The 14,405-nt window shown below is 38.9% G+C and overlaps 1 pseudogene; it reads right to left on the minus strand.

Moving 5' to 3' along the window:
* Window positions 2,795-4,589, minus strand: LOC107633380 (annotated as a pseudogene).

The raw sequence follows: 14,405 nt of genomic DNA on the forward strand, positions 1-14,405 counted from the left end.
AACCGGACTTAAATTATAAAATAGCTATCCACCAATCAAGCTTTATCCCAGGAAGGAAGATTCAAGATAATATTTTAATAGCAAAGGAGATGATACATACCATGAAGAGGATGAAAGGAAATAGTCAGTTCATTGCTATCAAAATTGACTTTGAAAAAACCTATGATAGGCTGGATTGGGAGTTCATGTTGCAAAGATTAAATGAGTTCCAATTTCCTAACCACCTTGTTAATTTAATTATGAATTGCATCCAAACAGTCACTTACAACCTGATCTGGAATGGCAATAGAACTGAGAATTATGTCCCTAAAAGAGGCTTGAGATAAGGTGATCCTATATCGCCTTATCTCTTTGTTATAGGTATGGATAAACTCTCATATCTTATTGAAGAACAGGTGCAGAGGAGCTGCTAGAAAGATATTAAAGTAGGAAGGGAAGGGCCGGATATCTCTCATCTAATGTTCATAGATGACTTTCTCTTATTTGTCGAAGCCATAGAGGATCAAATGAGAATTGTTATAGAGGTGATGGACATGTTTCGCAAAGCATCAGGGCTAAAGATCAACATAGAAAAGATGTCTATAGTTTTTTTTCTAAAAAACCTAAACCAGAAATCAGAGAGAAGATCACAAGTGTATCGAGCTTCAAGGAACAAAGAGGCCTAGGCAGATATCCGAGTGCTTTGATTTCGAACAATAGGAGAAGGAAAGAGAACTACAAAGACACTTTGGAAAAGGGTTCACAACAAGCTCAAGGGGTGAAAAGATAAATATTTATCCCTAGCTGGGAGGCTAACCCTTGCCAAATCAATGTTAAACTCGACTCTGAATTTCTCTATGCAGCATGAAAGAATACCAAAAGGAGTATGTTTGGAGGTGAAAAAACTTCAAAGAAATTTCATATGGGGTGACGAACCAAATCAAAGGAAAATGCATCTTATTGGATGGAAACTTCTCTGTTAACCAAAGCATATGGGGGGCTAGGATTTTGAAATCTTACAGCTATGAATGATGCGTTTTCGCTAAAAATTCTGTGGCAAGCTATAGAGCAACTAAATGCACTCTAGGTGAAAGTTCTTAACCGCAAATACTGCAATAGAGGCGGTGTGAATTTTGTGATGCCATCTAAAAAAGGAATCTCGCAACTATGGAAGGAAATGAAGAAGCTCGGACCTACTTTTCAAAACAACTCTATTCAATATATTGGTAATGGACTAAATACACAGTTGTGGAAACAATAATGGATTGAAGGTGAAAGACCTCTGATATATAAAGCCCTTGACCCAAATAAAGTGGATGTTAACAATTTGGTTTGGGAATGGACAAAAGATAATAGATAGTGGGATACTGATAAACTCAACTATAATTAACCTCCTAGTAGTGTTGAGAAAATTACGAAAAATGCATCCTCTCCAAACAGAAAGGGAAGATGATAGAAGAGAATGGAAGTATTCCAATGATGGTGATTTTACCATTAATTCCACATATAGAGCTTTAATGAACTAGTCAAAGGAAGAAAACACTTATTGGAAGAGGCTTTGGAGCTGGAAAGGTCTCTAAAGAGCTAAATTTTTTTCAATACACGAGAGTAATGACAAGTCAAAGAAAAGCAAAAATATTTGGAGGGACAGGAGACTGTTTGTTATGTAAAGCAGGGCAAGAAGACATTCTCTATCTCTTAAGAAAGTTCCCAAAAGCTTCTACTATTTGGGTTTATTTGGTAAAAACAGAAGAAATTCAAGATTTTTTCAATTAGATTTGGAAAGCTGGATTGAAGCCAACCTATACCAACAATTGGGGAAAGATGAAAATCTTGACTGGAGGAACATTTTCATCATAGCATGTTGGAGAATTGGGTATTGGAGGAACAAAGAATCTTACGAACCACAATACAAAAAAGACCTTTTTAACTATATGCAGAAATTCACAAGCAAGCTATGAAAATTAACAAAGCCCTGAAAAAGGCATACTTGGTCAGTCAAGGAAGAGGAAGACAAGAGATGGGCATCTGCTGAAAACCACCATCGGAGGGTTAGATCAAACTCAATATGGACGGAACAGCTCAAAGAAACCCAGGCGAGGCCGGTTGCAGAGGCCCTCTAAGAAATGACGATACTCACTGGATAGCGAGGTTCTCACAAAATTGGAATTGGAACAACTTTCATAGCAGAAATCAATGGAGTAAAGAAGGGTCTTGAAATAGCTTGGACGATAGAATTTCAGAGAGTGATAGTGGAGATAGACTTTGCAGCAGTGGTAAAGCTTTTGAACAAAGGAAACATATTGGCCATTCACCCCAATCTCCTGGTAAGGGAATAGAACATTTTTGCTTGGTACAGATTATAGAGAGGGTAATAGATGTATAGATTACCTGACAAAGAAGAGTCTCATGGTAGATACTAATTTTGTTTTTTGGGATTCTCCTCCTGTCCTGCTAGTGAATTAGTTACAATCTTTTAGGATGATGAAAGAAAGTTAGGAATGGAGCCTTTCAATTTTTTTTATAATTAAAAAAATAAGGTGTAATTTTTTATTATTAATTTTATAGAGTTAATAGTCAAAATTATCCTTAAAATATATTTCGATTTTCATTTTTGTCCCCAAAAGATAAAGTTAATCAAAATAGTCCCCGAAAAATAATTGAGTTCTTCACGTTCGTCCTTCCGTCATCTTCCTAGCTGAATTGGCTAACGTTGGCTAACGTTGGCTGACGTTTGACATTAACTGCCACCGTGACAGACGCCTAGGTGTCCCCTGCTATCGCTGACAAGGTAACTATGCTGAAACAGTTCAAATCAGTCCCTTAGTGTTTGAACCCTAATCTTCAATTCGATGCTAAATAAGTTGCGTTCAACCATCAGAGGTTGAAGATTCAACACCTGAGGTTGAAGATTTAATACCTTTACAGTAATAGGTCTTTCAAATTGGACAAGTGTTCCTTTATATACAGAGTCAAAGCTTCTGGTGCCAACTAGATTTGATGAAGAAAATCCATCGGTTGCTTGATGTAGCTCTCCATAAGAAACCTTCAAGTGCCTATGTTCCAGTGACGGTGAAGAAGATAATGTTTTAGGCTTTTTTCTCAAATGACAAATATAGATGAAAACCACAAAAGATGTCGAAACCCCACCAATTACAATGATAAGGGTAACTTTAAAAGAACTCTTATGTTTATGTGAAAGCAACTCAGAACATGGAAGGAGGTTCAATTGAGGTATCCCACAACAGAGATCTTCGTTTTCAATGAGTGACATTGCCGTGATGTTTCTGAATATTCCTCCTATTGGGACCTCACCATAAAGATGGTCAAAAGACAAGTTCAAATAATTCAGAAAAGTCAGATTCTCAAGTTCATTCGGAATTGTGCCTGAGAAGTTGTTGATTGAGAAGTCTAAAATTTCAAGATTTCTTAGAGAACCAAAGAACGAAGGTATACTTCCATGAAAGAAGTTTCTTATCAGCCAAAAGTCTGTTAAAGCAAAACAAGCACCAAGTTCCAGGGGAACTTCACCAAACAAATTATTTGCATGTAGATACAGTATGAAAAGTTGTTTCAAGTTACCAAAATCTGAAGGAAGGGAACTGGTCAAGGCATTGATGGATAAATCAAGAGTTATTAAACCTTTTTGATATCCAAATGTATTATTGGGTATATTACCACTTAAGTAGTTTGTGTTTACAACAAATTTCTGCATCATGGTGCAGTATCTAAAGGTAAATGAAAGGCTTCCTTCTAACTTATTGATGTAAACTTCAGATAACATAGTAAGATTGCCAATAACACTAGGAATGTTACTAGATAACTTGTTCTGTTGCAAGTTCAATCTTGCTAGATTTTTAAGCTTTCCAACTGAATCTGGAATTGATCCCTCAAGAGAATTCTGTGCCAAAATAAGTGTAGTCAAGCCGATTAAGTTTTCCATTGTTTGAGATATCCTCCTAAATATCTGATTAACTTACATATCAAGTAAATAGAGATGGGTAGATAAGTTGCCTATGAGATCTGGCAATACATCACCTAAATTATTTGCCTCAAAACACAACCTTTGCAATTGAGTACAATTGGTTAGTGAGGAAAAGAAATCCAAATCATGAGCTTGTCCACTCCCAAAATGGTTATAGCCCATTATAAGTTGCTAAAGCTTGTTCAAGCCAATTCCCAAAGTAAGAGGAATTGGTCCTCTAAAACTATTCACTCCTATATCAAACACTTGCAACTGAGACAGGTTGGATATTGAAGATGAAAAATTTCGGTAAATTGGATCAATGGAATAGTAAACTGCTGGAGATTGGGAAAGCATGATCTATATTTGAAGGAAGAGTACCCACCAATTGATTTTTTCCTAAATCAAAATCTCGAATATCGAAAAGGTTGTAAAGTGAAGGAGGAATCATGCCTGACAAATTATTTGAACCAAGAAAAATAGAATTCAAATTGGATAACCTATCCAAAACATGAGGTATATTTCCTTCAAGATGATTGTATGCAAGTGACAGAGTCTCCAACGATGAAAGATTTTCCAAGGAAGGTGGAATTCTTCCAACTAAAGTATATGACCCTCTGATTGTGGAACGCAACTTATTTATCATTGAATTGAAGATTAGGGTTCAAACACTAAGGGACTGATTTGAACTGTTTCAGCATAGTTACCTTATCAGCAATAGTAGGGGACACCTAGGCGACTGCCACGGTGGCAGTTAACGTCACACATCAGCCAACGTTAGCCAAGTCAGCAAGGGAGATGATGGAAGGACGAACGTGAATAACTCGATTATCTTTCAAGGACTATTTTGATTAACTTTATCTTTCGGGGATGAAAATGAAGATCGAGGTATTTTTCAAGGACGATTTTGACTATTAACTCTAATTTTATAAGTAAGATAAAAAATAAATATGAAAAACAGAATAATAAAGAATTAAAAATTACATTTTACATTCTCAATTTTTTTAATAATTGAAAAAATCTATTTCTAAGAGAGGTTACCTTACCTCCATTTAATTTTTATTTAGGTTTCTTTTTTCTTAAGATTTTTTTCCGTTTTAATACCTGTTCATACCCTGGGTCGAACTATCCGATCCGGGATGTTCAGTAATAAAGCGACCGACCTCTTCAGGTTAGGCTATCCGACCTCTTCTCAAAGAGGTCGGTCGAATCGACAGGAAAGCCCAGTAAGGGGCCCAGATAAGAGGAACACGACCCAAATCCAAAGGCAGTCCAAGCCTATAGAGATAAGGGCGATTCCCCTAAAAGATAAGCTGACCTCAACTCAAAGATAAGATAAGATAAGATAACTAAATTATCTTATCTAAAAAGGTCACTCTACAACCATTATAAATACACTGAAGTACCCAGGTATAACTCATACTCTGATTCTACTAAAAACCTATTTAATACCCATGCTAACTTAAGCATCGGAGTCTCTTGCAGGTACCCCCCACCCTCCGGTGACAAAGAATCAGCAGTGCAGCCAGTCCCGCAAGTCGAACACGACAGCTCCGGCCGCCACCCACCAGCCAGACACGTCATCTCTGACCAGTACAGAAGATCTCGTCCGAGATTGACCTACAGTTTAAGGTAACCCTCGGAACATTGGCGCCGTTGCCGGGGAACATGGAAGTCATCCCACTACCATGGCGGATGATCATGACAACGACTACGATTCAGATCTAGAGGATAGAACACCGCACAAAAATGTGGACACTACGTTAAAAGACATTCTGGAATCCAACGGGGACAAAAATTCATCAAATCCGGGAGTGATAAAAGCGCTTCAAGATCGATTAAAGCAACTTGAAAAAGAAACCCATCATCAACGAGAAGTCGGGAAGGATCTACAAAGATAGGTAAGACGACGTCGAGAATTAGAAGATAAACTTCTAAAACTCGAAGCTGATCTCAAAGCAAGAGCTACTCGGACCACCCATGAGGACAACTCACGCAAAGATCAAGATCCATTCACTAGGGAAATCATGAAGACCAAAATTCCTAAGGACTTCAAACTCCCGGATATGACTTTGTACAATGGCACTACGGATCCCAACCATCACCTCATCAATTTTAGAAGTAGAATGTACCTTACCGACACCTCAGATGCAGTTCGTTGCAAAGCTTTCCCAACAACTCTCACAAAGACAGCAATCAGATGGTTCGACAACCTACCTCCGAAGTCCATCTCAAGCTTTGATGACCTAGCCAAAAAGTTCTTGGCCAGATTCTCCATCCAAAAAGACAAGGCTAAGTACGCCCCCAGCCTACTAGGAATCAAGCAAGGAGATCGGAAAAGTCTTCACAACTACATGGAAAGATTCAACAAAACATGCCTAGACATACAAAGCTTACCAACAGAGGCCGCCATCATGGGCCTCATCAATGGCCTACGAGAAGGACCTTTTAGCCAATCCATATCAAAGAAGTTCCCCACATCTCTGGATGAAGTGCAGGAACGAGCAGAGAAATACATCAACATGGAAGAAAATTCTTGACTAGGAGAAACCTCAAAACCCGGATTCACCTACCGAGACAAAGACAAAGAGTCCAAAAAGAAGGAAGATCGACAAGGGGAAAAAATTAAAAAATACCATAATTACACCCCTCTTAGGGTGTCCGTAGTGGATGTTTACAAAGAAGTCTACCACACAGAAAAAATACCCCCAGCTCGACCACTCAAAGGCAAAAGAGGAGGAGGATACCGGAATGAATATTGTAAATACCATTGAGTCCGTGGGCACTCCACCAACGAATGCTTTGACTTAAAAAATATCATAGAAAAATTAGTGAGAGAAGGAAAATTAGATCGGTTTCTGGCCACCCGAGACGATGAGCAAAGAAAAAGGAGAAGAGACGAGGAGGTGAGAAGAACCGAGCGATCACCTCGAACACCAGAAAGACATGTCCATATGATACACGGAGGATTCGCAGGAGGAGGAATCTCCAAATCATCTCGCAAAAGATATCTCAAAGAAGTATATCATGTCGAAGGAAAGGAGGAAGCACCTGACATCCCCGCAATTACGTTTACCAAGGAAGACGCATCCGGTATCATCTCAGGACACGACGATCCCATGGTCATCACCATTATACTGGCTAATGCAAATCTCCATCGTACACTGATAGGCCAAGGGAGCTCCGCCGATATCTTATTCAAAACTGCCTTTGACAAGCTCGGCCTGGAAGATAAAGAACTCAAAGCATATCCAAACAGCCTGTTCGGATTGGGAGACACTCCAGTGTAACCACTGGGATACATCCCGCTACACACAACCTTCGGAAAAGGAAACCAATCCAGAACACTCAAAATAGACTACATCGTGGTCGACGTGAGTTCAGCCTACAACGCCCTAATAGGTCGAACAACATTAAATCAACTCGGCGCCATAGTCTCAACTCCACATCTATGCATGAAATTCCCAACTGCAGAAGGGATAGCTACGATAAAAGCAGATCAGAAGATGGCGCGCCGCTGTTATAACGAAAGTCTAAACCTCAGAGGCAGAGGAGAAGAATTCCACACAATCAAACTCGGTGGAGTGCAGAGGCGAGAAGAACTCCGTCCACAACCTGAAGGCAAAATAGAAAAAGTCCAGATCGGAGACATCCCGGACAAAACAACCAATATTGGCACGACTTTAAAAAGAGAAATAAAAGAATTACTTGTACAGTTCTTACGAGACAACGTCAACCTCTTTGTGTGGAAGGCTGCAGACATGCTAGGCATAGACCCCGAGTTAATGTGTCATAAGCTAGTAGTCTATCCTGGATCTCGGCCAGTACAACAGAGGCGTAGAAGGCTCAGACCCGAAAGATCCCAAGCTGTGGAAGAGCAGGTACAAGCTCTACTGGAGGCAGGATTCATAAGAGAAGTCAAGTACCCACTATGGTTAACTAATGTCGTCTTGGTAAAAAAATCAAACGGGAAGTGGCGAATGTGCACCGACTATACAAATCTCAACAAAGCCTGCCTAAAAGACCCTTATCCACTCCCAAGTATCGACGCTCTGGTAGATGCCTCCTCCGGATATAAATACCTCTCGTTTATGGATGCATATTCCGGATACAATCAAATCCCCATGTATCCACCCGATCAAGAAAAAACCTCGTTTTTAACACCAAAAGCAAATTACTGCTACATTGTGATGCCTTTTGGGCTCAAGAACGCAGGAGCTACTTATCAAAGGCTAATGAATAAAGTCTTTTCAGATCATATCAAAAAATTCATGGAAGTCTACGTGGACGACATGTTAATAAAAACACAAAATGAAGAAACATTATTGTCCGACCTGGTCCAAGTGTTCGACACTATAAGGAAGCATGGCATGCGACTCAATCCTGCAAAATGCACCTTTGCAGTAGAAGTAGGCAAGTTCTTAGGTTTTATGCTCACACAAAGAGGAATTGAGGCAAATCCGGATAAATGCCAGGCAATACTCAACATGAAGAGCCCAACTTGTGTCAAAGAGGTACAACAACTCAACGGGAGACTGGCAGCCTTATCCAGATTCCTAGCAGGGTCAGCGATAAGATCTCTTCCCTTCTATGCTACTCTAAGGAAAGGAAAGAAGTTCGAATGGACAAAGGAATGCGAACAAGCCTTCCAAGATTTCAAAAGATTTCTGGGATGGCCACCTATCCTATCTCAGCCACGAGAAGGAGAACCACTCATATTATACCTCGCGGTAGGAAGTCAGGCAGTAGCCTCAGTACTGGTTCAAGAGGACGACAAAGGGCAACAATCTGTATACTTCATTAGTAAAGCGCTACAGGGATCCGAGCTGAACTACTAAAAAATAGAAAAATTTTCCTATGCGCTCATATTAACATCCCGACGTCTCCGCCCGTACTTCCAAGCTCACACCATTAAGGTTCGGACCAACCAGCCCATAAAAGGGATATTGCAGAAAACAGATATAGCAGGCAGAATCCTACAATGGGCAGTCGAGTTGTCCAAATTCAACCTTCAATACGAAGCTTGGACAGCCATTAAATCACAATACTTAGCCGACTTCATTACAGAATTTACAGACACCCCGAAAACCCCCATAGAATGGAATATTTACGTGGACGGTTCCTCGAATAAGACTGGAAGCGGTGCAGGTGTGATAATTGAAAGCAACCAAGGAACCCAAATTGAGCTTTCCCTCAAATTCGGGTTCCCTGCCTCAAACAACCAGGCGGAATATGAAGCACTACTAGCTGGTTTGAAGCTGGCTAAGGAGGTGGGAGCTAAAAAACTCATCATCTTCAGCGACTCGCAAGTAGTCACTGATAAACCACTATTTCATGGTTTATCTTGTGCTCAATTGAGTGGTTCTTATCAAATCTTTACCCACTTATTCATACTATTTGCATGGTTTTACATTTGCCTTCCTAATTATGTGCTTTGATTGAAAACATGCTTCTTTGGCCTTAAGTTCCCCATGTTTAAATCCTCTCTTATTACCATTAGATGCCTTGATATGTGTGTTAAGTGATTTCAGAGATTACAGGGCAGGAATGGCTCAGAGGATGGAAAGGAAGCATGAAAAAGTGGAAGGAATACAAGAAGTTGGAGAAATTGCTAAGCTGTCCAGCCTGACCTCTTCGCACTCAAACGGCTGTAGCTTTAGCTACAGAGGTCCAAATTACGCGGTTCCAGTTGCATTGGAAAGCTAACGTCTGGGGCTTCGATTTAATATATAATTTTCCATAGCTGCCCCGAAGCTAGGCAACGTGAACGCATGGATCACGCGGACGCGTGACTTGCCAAAACTGCAATCCACGCTAACGCGTGGACGACGCTTCCGCGTCACTTTGCCGCAACCTGAACGTACCAGAAATCACTGGGAGCGATTTCTGGGCTATTTTTGACCCAGTTTTCAACCCAGAACACACAGATTAGAGGCTATAAAGTAGGAGAATGCATCCATTCATATTATGCTTTTGATAATTCACAATTTTAGTTTTAGATGTAGCTTTTAGAGAGAGAAGTTCTCTCCTCTCTCTTAGGATTATGATTAGGATTTCTCTTACTTTCAGGATTGTTTCTTTTTATCAGGTTCAATGTTTCTTTATTTTTCCAATTTAATTTATGAATATCCCTGTTAGATTTAATTTCTTTTATTAATGCAAATTGAGGTATTTTCAGTTTATGATTGCTTTATTCCATTTTTTAATGCTTTTAACTTAATTTGGATATTTTCTTCCTCTTGGTCTTGGTCAGGTAATTGGTAACTCATGAGTTATCAAACTCATTGTTGATTGAAAATTGGAATTCTTCAAGAATTAATTCGATTTCCACTAACTCTAGCCTTTTCCAAGGAAAGACTAGGACCTAAGGAATAAAAATTAATTCATCCACTTAACTTACCTTCATAGTTAGAGGTTAACAAAGTGGGAGAAAAATCCAATTCTCATCACAATTGATTAGGATAACTAGGATAGGACTTCCAGTTCTTATACCTTGCCAAGAGATTTTATTATTGTTAATTTATTTTACTTGTCATTTAAATTACTTGTTCTTTATTCTCAAAACCCCCAATTTACAAAACTCATAACCAATAATAAGAACATACCTCCCTGCAATTCCTTGAGAAGACGACCCGATGTTTAAATACTCGGTTATCAATTTTAAAGGGGTTTGTTACTTGTGACAACCAAAACATTTGTAAGAAAGGTTGATTACTTGGTTTAGTAACTATACTTGCAACGAGAGTTTACTATAACTTCTAAACCATCAATCTTCAGTTCTTCAGTCACCTCACAAATAACAGGGAGCTACCAAGCCAAAGATACCACCATGAAAAAATATTTGGATAAAACCAGGGAACAGCTCGGACAACTTGGGGAATATGAGATCCACCACATACCCCGCGAACAAAATGCCCGAGCTGATGCACTCTCAAAACTACCCAGTACCAAACCAGGGGGCAACAATAGAAGCCTCATCCAGGAAATGCTACAGAACCCGTCAATCTTGGAAGAGGAAAAAGTCCTAGCCATAACAGGTCAGGATCAAGGATGGATGACTGATGAGCGGATAATTTATACGCTTTTTGGCATTGTTTTTAGTATGTTTTTAGTATATTTTAATTAGTTTTTATTATATTTTTATTAGTTTTTATTTAAAATTCACTTTTCTGGACTTTACTATGAGTTTGTGTGTTTTTCTATGATTTCAGGTATTTTCTGGCTGAAATTGAGAGACCTGAGCAAAAATCTGATTCAGAGGCTGAAAAAGGACTGCAGATGCTGTTGGATTCTGACCTCCCTGCACTCAAAGTGGATTTTCTGGAGCTACAATTGCGTTGGAAAGTAGACATCCTGGGCTTTCCAACAATATATAATAGTCCATACTTTACCCGAGATTTGATGGCCCAAACAGGCGTTCTAAGTCAGCTCAAGAATTCTGGCGTTTAACGCCGGAACTGGCATAAAAATTGGAGTTAAACGCCCAAACTGGCACAAAAGGTGGCGTTTAACTCCAAAAAAAGTCTCTACACATGAAAGCTTCAATGCTCATCCCAAGCACACACCAAGTGGGCCCCGGAAGTGGATTTTTACACTAAACACCCTAGCTTACTCATTTTCTGTAACCCTAGGTCACCAGTTTACTATAAAAACTACTTTTAGTGATTCAACTTGTACCTCATGACACTTTACACGTTTCATATTGTATTTTCTACGGTATGAGTCTTTAAACCCCATTGTTGGGGGTGAGGAGCTCTGCTGTTCTTCATGAATTAATGCAATTACTACTGTTTTCCATTCTATCATGCTTGCTTCTATTCTAAGATATTCATTCGCACTTCAACCTGATGAAGGTGATGACCCGTGACAATCATCATCATTCTCACCTATGAATGCGTTCCTGACAACCACTTCCGTTCTACATGTAATCAAGCTTGAATGTGTATCTCTTGGGTTTCTAATCTAAGATTGGAATCTTCGTGGTATAGGCTAGAATCATTGGCGGCCATTCCTGAGATCCGGAACGTCTAAATCTTGTCTATGGTATTCTGAGTAGGATCTGGGAAGGGATGGCTGTGACGAGCTTCAAACTCGCGACTGTTGGGTGTGTGATAGACGCAAAAGGATCAATGGATCCTATTCCAGCATGATCAAGAATCGACAGATGATTAGCCATGCGGTGACAGCGCATTTGGAATGTTTTCACTGAGAGAATGGGAAGTAGCCATTGACAACGGTAATGCCCATCATAAAGCTTGCCATGGAAGGAGCCTTGCGTGCATGAAGAAGAAGATAGTAGGAAAACAGATATTCAGAAGACAAAGCATCTCCAAAGCCTCAACCTGTTCTTCATTACTGCATAACAAGTATTTATTTAATGTTCTTTTACTTTTTACAATTAAATCTGAGAATTATTGATATCCTGACTAAGAGTTACAAGATAACCATAGCTTGCTTCAAGCCGACAATCTCTGTGGGATCGACCCTTACTCACATAAGGTATTACTTGGACGACCCAGTGCACTTGCTGGTTAGTTATGCGGAGTTACAAAAGTGTGATTGTAATTTCGTGCACCAAATTTTTGGCGCCGTTGCCGGAGATTGTTCGAGTTTGGACAACTGACAGTTATTCTTGTTGCTTAGATTAGGAATATTTTATTTTTGTTGGTTTAGAGTCTTTTATTTGTGTTTTAGTTTTATATTTTAAGTTTGGTGTCAATTGCATGATTTTATTTTCTTTAACTTTCGAAATTGCATGTCCTTAGTTCTTTTTGGATTTTTAAAAATTCTAAGTTTGGTGTCTTCTTTGTGTTTTCCTTTAATTTTTCGAAAATTTTTGTTTGATTCTCTAAAAATTTTAAGTTTGGTGTGTTTTTGTGCTTTTATTTACTTAAAAATTTTTCAAAAATTGTTCTTGGTGTTCATCTTGATCTTCAACGTATTCTTGGTGTTCATCTTGACATTCAAAGTTTTCTTGTTTGTTCTCTGTGTTTTGATATTAAATTTCTAAGTTTAGTGTCATTTTGTTGTTTTTCTCTTTCCGCATTAAAATTCAAAAATAAAAAAATATCCTTTCCTTATTTTACTCATAAATTTCGAAATTTTGCATTAATTTAGTCAAAGATTTTCAAAATCATATCTTTTTTTTAGTCAAGTCAATATTCTAATTTCAAAAATTGATCTTTTCAAATCTTTTTCAAAAATCAAATCTTTTTAATTTCTTCAATCCTATCTTTTCAATCATATCTTTTTTTTTTATTTGCAATCATATCTTCTCAATCATATCTTTTTCAAAATAATTCTCAATCATATCTTTTTTTTAATTTGCAATCATATCTTCTAAATCATATCTTTTTCAAAATAATTTTCAATCATATCTTGAAGGATGACACAGCTAAGGCTGGACATCCAAGGCTTTAAACAAGAGGATCATGAATCCCTTTATAATGCTAGGGAGAGGTACAGAGGGATGCTGAGAAAATGCCCCTCTAAAATGTTTTCAGAGTGGGTACAGTTAGACATATTCTACTATGGGCTTACAGAAAAAGCTCAGATGTCCCTAGACCACTCAGCTGGTGGATCTATACACATGAGAAAAACAATTGAAGAAGTTCAAGAGCTCATAGATACAGTTGCTAGAAATTAACATCTGTACTTAAACAGTGAGTCCTCCATAAAAGAAGAGGCTATGGCAGTAACTACTGATCCCAATCCTCAAGAACAGATTGTTGAACTTAATCAGCAATTACTCCTTATGACAAAATAATTAGCAGAATTCAAAGAGATGCTCCAAGACACTAAAAATACTAACAAGAATATAGAAGCACAATTGAATCAGACAAGACAACAGCTATCTAAACAGATAACCGAAGAATGCCAAGCTGTCCACCTAAGTAGCGGGAAGACATTGAATAACTCAGCTCAAAGTAGCAAATGGTCAAGAAAGGAACAAATGACAGAGGATGACCAAACCACTGTCCAAAATCCCTCTGAGGACATCAAGAGCCCAGAGAGGAATAACTCTGGCGTTCAAACACCAGAAAAGGGGGAAAAACTGGTGTTAAACGCCCAATGGATGCACAAATCTGGCGTTCAAACGCCAGAAAAGGGTGGGAACCTGGCGTTAAACGCCCATTCAGCCCCCATTCCTGGCATTCAAACGCCAATGAGGGATCAGGCACCTGCAAGTGCTGATAGTAACCCCTCTAAGAAGGCTTCTCCAACCACTTCTTTAGGGAATAAACCTGCAGCAACTAAGGTTGAAGAATATAAAGCTAAGATGCCTTATCCTCAGAAGCTCCACCAAGCAGAATAGGATAAACAATTTACCCGCTTTGCAGACTATCTCAGGACTCTTGAAATAAAGATCCCGTTTGCAGAGGCACTTGAGCAAATACCCTCTTATGCTAAGTTCATGAAAGAGATCTTAAGTCATAAGAAGGATTGGAGAGAAACTGAAAAA

The sequence above is a fragment of the Arachis ipaensis genome, chromosome B03, assembly GCF_000816755.2.
Source record: "Arachis ipaensis cultivar K30076 chromosome B03, Araip1.1, whole genome shotgun sequence".
NCBI classification, from domain to species: Eukaryota; Viridiplantae; Streptophyta; class Magnoliopsida; order Fabales; family Fabaceae; genus Arachis; species Arachis ipaensis.